Raw genomic sequence first — 6,781 nt, 5'->3', positions numbered from 1 at the left:
GCGACACCCCCACCCAGCAAACTTAAGTGATGTCCCTTTGCCCCGAAGGGACCCGCACAGGAGCGTGAATGTGACCTGCTTTGACCAAACACAGAACTACCCGAACCCCAGCTGTTGCTGAGCCCTGTGCTTTGGGCAGTGCTAAATAATTTGGCCGCCTAGAAAATGTCGGGAAGAAAAGATCTCTGGAAAAGCAAAACTGTGATGCTAGAGCCGGCCAGGAGGGGAACCAGAAAAGAGACTTTTCCAAGGTAAGCAGGAGAGCGCGAGGCAGCGGGGCTGGGATGTTTCCCTCGCGTAGCATCAAAGTACAAAACCAAGAGGTTTTCCCCTTTCACGGGGCACGTCGCCGGCAGGGAGGGTGACGGGCTCCGGCGTGCCTGTGCCGGGCACAGTGCCTCTCTGCTGCTCCCGTTACCTTTACGGGCCAGGCTCTGACGCCGTGTACTGCGGCGCTGCAGAAAGGCGGCCAGAAAGGTCGCATCAGGAAAAGGCTGTTGGGTTAAAAAGCTCCATCTGTGCCTGCGCCAGGCTCGGGGGCGAGATGGGGACCAGGGGCCGGGGGAGGCACGCGGGGGCTGGCCAGTGTCGTGGCCATGGCCACGGCCACCCCACCAAGGCAGGACCGTCCCGCTGCTGCTTACACCGCAGTCTGAGGGCAGGCGAGCGACCAGCCGCCGGAGACACACCACCGGCAGGATTTTGGGTACAAATCTAACAGTTTGTAACACTGGCTGCAGCCAGACTGGCCGACGGGGGGGAGGCAGGACGAGGACCTCCTCACCCGAGAGCTTTCAAACCACTTCCAACAAAATAAAACCCAATGAACAGACGACTGAAACCCACCCAAACGGTGCCAGCTGAGCCCGAGCCCGTCCGCTCGGAAGCTTTAAAGCAGAGCAGGCTTTCTGCAGGAGGGTCCTCCAGGGCACGAGGGCTCAAGCCAACGCCAACGGATCCCTGCCCCTTCGGTGACAAACGCCGCTGGCGCTTCCTCCCCTCCAGGCTCTCGCGAGCGCCATTAAGCAGAGGGAAGAAAAGCCGGTGCTCGGGCACAGGGCAGCCCCTCTCCCCATCGTTTCTGTCCCCCTCCTCCCAGCTGCCTGCGCGCCGCTATGGCCCCTCTGAACCATTTCCCGACGCTCGGGGAAGGTGTTTTTGGGGAGAAAAGCTGCCCTCAGGCTCCTGGCTGCCTCTCTGCCATGCTGGTCCCTCCTCCTTTAAATCCCGGCTCCTCTCCGACTCCTCACAAAATGTCTCCGTCGCTGCCTGCCAGACCCGGCTCCAGCCTCCCGAGAGCTCGCTGTCGCCTCGATGTCATTTGGAGAGGCTTTGAAAGGGGGGATCTATCTTTATCCGTGCCGGGAAGCGCCATGCACGGCTCTGGCGCTGTGCAAGTAATTAACAATAATGAAAAGTTGGAGTTGCCATGGATATGCTGCTCTATTTACGACGCGCATCGCTCCCCACCGCCCAGCCCCGCGCAGCAACCGAGGGAAATCAGAACCCCATTCATTGCCTTGGCGCGTGGTTTTATTTTTAACCGGGATGCTGTAATAGGAAGGCAGCCGGGCGGGACGCCGGGGGCACGGCAGCGCCTGCGCCTGCCCCCGCCATGGGCCCGCTCCTCCGCCGGCTGCTGGGGACGGGGCTCGGCAAGCAGCACGTGGGGTTTCCGCGCTGCCCTGCCTCTCCCCGATGCGAGCTCTCCGGGCAGCTGCTGCCAGCGAAAAGAAACCCAGTAGAAGCACTTTTCAGATACCCCAAAGTAAGCACTCATGACTCTGCTGTAAAAAAAAAGGTGGGGGAAAAAAAAAAAGAAAAAAAAGGAGTCCCCGCATGCAGTTTTTGAGAACTTTGCTGCTAACGGGCCCTCGCTTCAGACCCTGCTGTGGGATCAGTGTTAGGTCGCAGGGGGCAGGGGGGCAAATAAAGGGAAAAAAAAAGAGAAAGAGAAAACAAAGGGAAAAACACCAGCCCAGAGGTTGGTTTTGGTGGGCTGCTGCTGCGGGGGTCGCGCGCACGCAGCACTCCGGCAACGCCAGACCTCGTTAGTACGCCACGGGCTGTCAGCTAAGGGTTGCAGTTGGCTTAATTAGAGACTTGGGTGAACACGAAAGATTAAATATGGAACAAGGCTGGGGACAGGTGGGAAGACGGCCAGTTTGGGTTAATGTGCCGATACAGGTACCTGCAGAATTAATTACGCCGGGACTCGGGCGGTGCGGGGGGGCTGCTGCTGCTCCATCCCAGCACGGTCTTAGTCACCGCTAACAGCCGTTGCGTGAGGCACGCACAGCGTGAGTCTTCTTCGGGGCTGTGTTATTCGCCTGTCATTAAAGGCATCGGTGCTGGGGTGGTTTTGGGTCTCTCGGCTGCCGTCACACCGGCAGCAAACGCACTCGGCCCGCCGGTGACTCAGCCCTGGGAGGTGGGGGCTGCCCGGAGCAGACCCCGGGGGCTCCCTCGCTCCCCACGGCCGCCGCAGCGGAGCAGATAACGCCGATAACGAAGGCGCGAGAAGCCCTAGTTTTAGCGCCCGCTCGAATTCCCGTCAGGTGGGGCGGGTGAAACCTAAACCACCTCCTTTTGGAGGCCAACCCCGCCGCGCTGGAGCGGCAGCTTTTCAGCTGCGGTTAAAGAAACACCAAAGCCGCCTTCCTGGCCGGTGCGACACGAAAAAGGGAAAAATCCAAACCACTCGGCGATGCCCCGTAGCGATCTCCTCTGCTCTTCCAACAAACTGGTTCAGCAGCCTTCCGGGAAAAACCGGCACCGATTTATTAGGGAGCGCGGAGAGAGCGTGCGCAGCGGCACAGGGGAAGCGAACGCGCTTCCGCCCCGCTCCCTTCGACGGGAGCCGACGGAGGGTGCCAGGGCACGAACCCGCCGGCAGCCTCACGCACACAAACGCCGGCAGCCCCCCCGTCCTGCCGTGCCCCCCCCCCCAGCCGGCTGCTCCCCACGGAGCCGGGTGTGCCCCCGCCGGGGAGCCGCAGGCCAGAGCGCACATCCCCGCGCTGAGTCGGGACCATGTGGGAACCCGACAGGCCCCAAAGGGAGGAGGAAAGAGCACGAGAAACCCAGACGTGGGGTCCAGCAGAAGCTCGGAGCACGCGGGGTGCCCAGCGTCTCGGGCCTCTGTGGCGCGGGAGCAACGCCTGCTCTACCACGGGCTCCCCACCAGCCCTGAGCCAGGATCACCTTTTGCACCTGAGAAAGCAACCTGGCACCCCTGAGCTTTCCGTACAATCACCAACATCTCGTTTCTTTGGCAAAGCCTGTCTGGAACGTCGCTGTTGCAGGAACCAGCGTCTGCGGGTGCCAGCGCTCCCCAGCCCTCCCCATCGAACGCGACGCGAGCTCGGAGCGCGCTGCGCGGCGCTGGCGGGGCAGGCTCTGCCGGAGCACGCCGCAGGCTGGGCGCCCAGGAGATGTTTGAGGTCCCTGCGATGGGGCAGAGCCCCCGGCTCGGCTGCCCGGGAGGCGGGCGGCGATGTGTGGGTTGGGATGGGGAGGGAGGGAGCCGCGCTGGGAGAGGTGCGAGGAGCAGCCTTTGGGGAGGCTGAGCTGCCAGGCCACGTCAGTCCATCAGCCCTCGCTTCCCTGCCTGGCCACGGAGCCTTTCCCCGGGGCGCGGGGAGAGGGGTCGGGGAAGGACGCGGAGCATCACCCGCCAGCCAGGCCGGAGGCACGCACGCCACGGCTGCGGCTCGCGCGGCTGCACAGCCCCGTGACTCAGCGGGCAAGCGCCTGGAGGAAGTTCTCCCCACCCTCCCGAGAGCCAACGGCACCCCTCTACACCCAGCATCTCACCACGGGAGCTGCCAGAACGCAGCCCATACCATGGGGTCCCTGCACAACGCACCGTCTCTGCTCCCCCACTGTCTAAGGGGCCGGCCAATGCAGTGAGGGGACGCCTCAATGCAACACATGTATAGTGGAGCGGCTCCCCGTGACCCTATAGAGCCCACAGTCCCCTACAGCCCACCAGGCGGGACAGCAGAGGGAGAGCTGGCCCTGGGGGTGATGCCTAGCTCTGTGTGGCGCAGGCAGCGCGGCCGGGCGGCCAGGAGCAGGCAGGGATGCCCATGCTGCCCGGGCGAGGCACGAGGGCTGCCCCGGAGGTGACTAAGCCTCTGGCACACGTGGCTCCCCGCAGCGGGCGCGACACACCCGGGCTACAGAAACGCTTCCCACCTCACCCACCGGCCCCGCGAATTAGAGCATCCCGTGGCCACGCACCCTCGCGGCCGACTGCACCCCAGCCACGGGAGTCCCTAAGCCAAAATCTCCCCCTGCCCGGGGAACTCGGCCGTGGGTTGGGATACCCTACCCCCCCTGCTCCGTGTGTCGCTGGAAAGCAAACAAAGACCCTGCCACGTTGTGACATCCCCCCTGTCTCCCCAGAGCGGCCTCCAGTGACCCACATTCGGCCACTTAAATCACACACGGTGACCTAAAGCTCAGGTTTTGTTTTCCCCCATTAACAAGCCATCGCCTGAGCGCCTGCTCAGGGATCTCAGCTCCGCGCCGTCACCTCGCATTGAATGAGAGGCGGCCGATGGCTCCGCGGCTGGATTTATCCCCGGAAGATCACCCGCTGCCTCCCCCGGGTCCCTGCTGCTGGCAGGGAGGCGAGCAAAAGGCGGCAGCACCCCAAATCCGTGCCACAGCTCTCCCAAACCCCTCAGAGGTGACATTCGGCTGGGATGCCAGTGCTGCCGGGACAGGCAGTGCCTGTTGCTCCGGGGTTTGACCACGCTGGGATGCAGCTGTTGCTACCAAAAGCCAGGAGGTCCCAGGTCCCCAGGCTTTCTGCATCACGCGGGGACCTTTTTTTGCATCGCGCCCGTGCAGGCGGCCGAAGGCGGGGAAGAGTAAACTCTGGCGTAGCCATGGAAACTGGAGAGGATGGATGGATGGCGGCGGATCCCCACACACGCGTGCCACGGCCGCGCGGAAGGCAGCCATCTGCTCCTGCGTGACCCTGCGGCTGCTGATCGCATGCTGATCACAGAGCGTGGCAGGAAAACACCCCAGTGATTAAGCTAATAGCCCTAATGACCAGCTAATGGACTGTGGGCCAGACGCACCCTTCGGGAATGTGCCCAGGACTGCACCGTGCCGCGCACACCCCAGCACGCCAGGCTGGGCTGCAGTAAGGGGGGTTTGAGCCCCTCCAACGCCGTTGCCCCCAAAAGGCACCGTGGGGCGTAGTTGAGAGGCTCCGGTCCCACTTCAAGCATCTTTTCCCCAACACGGTTTTCGTATCTTTTCCAAGAGATGCACAGGTTCCTGTGGGAAGGGAGGGAAACCTGCCCACATCGTGTCTGCCTTACAGGAGAGCTGCTGCTGCTGTCCCGCATAGCCGGCACAGCACTTGATGGGAGCGTGGGCGGCCTCCCTGGGGCAGGGGGTCCCATGGAGGGACCGCCATCCCCCCGTGCCGGGGCAGAGGGTGAGCAGGCGTCCGAGAAAGCACTCGCTGCCTGACACCTCCGCTGCGCTCAAGAGCAAACCCTCGCAGTCCCGCCCGCCCCTCCGCGCACCCGCTCTGGCCGAAACGGCTCTTTGCAGGAGGGGTGGAGGACACCAGCCTTTCGGAAGCACCCCGCCTGCCCGCCAAGTGCCCCCGGCTCCCCGCCCTCGCTCCCAGCCACCCGCAAGCGAACCCTTTCCCAGGGCTGAGCGCGGGGAGGAGCTGACATTCCCTTTTAGCTCTGGTACCCACTGCCCTTGCTGCATCCTTGGGTCAAAGGCCTCCCAAGTTTCCCTCTTTGCATCCTCTAACCCACATTAAAAACACATAAAGCTCCCAGCAGGGTGAAGGTTAAAAGCACGAGTTACACCAGCATTAAAAACATCCGTGCACGGTTATGCGAGTAGATAAGAACCGTCCGGGGCGAACAGATAGGGCTGCGCAAGAGCCTGTTTCCCATTTAATGATGGTCAAATGAGGGGTTTAGATGCTTGGGGAGGGAACCCTGCAGGTTGCTGAGGCTGCCACCCCAAAACCCATCCTCATCGTTCCCTATGCTGCTTGTGGCCGACACCACCCCAGGCTTGTGCAAGGGCTCGGAGCCCCCGGTCGAGGGCATGGTCCCTCGACCCCAGCGCCGGGGGAGACTCCCCCGGGGTTCAGCTGTCTCTCAGCTTCTCGGAAGCCTTGAGATCGACCAGGGGTTCCCCTCTGCCCCTGAGATGGGGAAGCTCCAAGGAAGGCGGCACAGGAAGAGCGGAGCAGAGCTGAGGCAAAGTGGAGGCAAAGCAAACCTTGAGCTTGCAGAGCCAAAATCTTTACATTTTCATTTTTTGTCCTTTTGAGGTTTTCTTAATTTGTCTATTTTTGTTCCTCACCCACCTCCGCGCTAAGTGTGACGAGAGCCTTCGCTGGAGAGGCAAGGTTTTAAGGAAGAGCGCTGGCTGTTATAAAGCAGTGAGGCTCTTGGAAAAACAGCCTCTGGAGCAATAAACAGATTTGGTGCTGAGGGCTGCGAGGGATGGCTCCATCTGGGCTGCTGAGTCATGAAACCTGCTGAAGTGAGATACAAGCTGGAGGGCTCGGGGCAGGGGAAGCTTCCTATTAGGCATTTTTGCTATTTCGGTCTGAACGTGCAACAACAAAACCAGAAACCGAACAAAAGAAGGCCAGGGTGGCAAAGCTTTGCTCCAGCAGCCGGAGGGTTAAGGTGGAGGCTGCCCTCCTCCTCCTCTCCCTCCTCCTTCTCTCCCCACTGCCAGGCAGCCTTGTCCCATCCCTGCCACCATGGTGGGGTGG

The sequence above is a fragment of the Phaethon aethereus genome, assembly GCF_964289735.1.
Source record: "Phaethon aethereus genome assembly, chromosome: 19".
Taxonomy (NCBI): domain Eukaryota; kingdom Metazoa; phylum Chordata; class Aves; order Phaethontiformes; family Phaethontidae; genus Phaethon; species Phaethon aethereus.
This window is presented reverse-complemented; position numbering follows the sequence as displayed.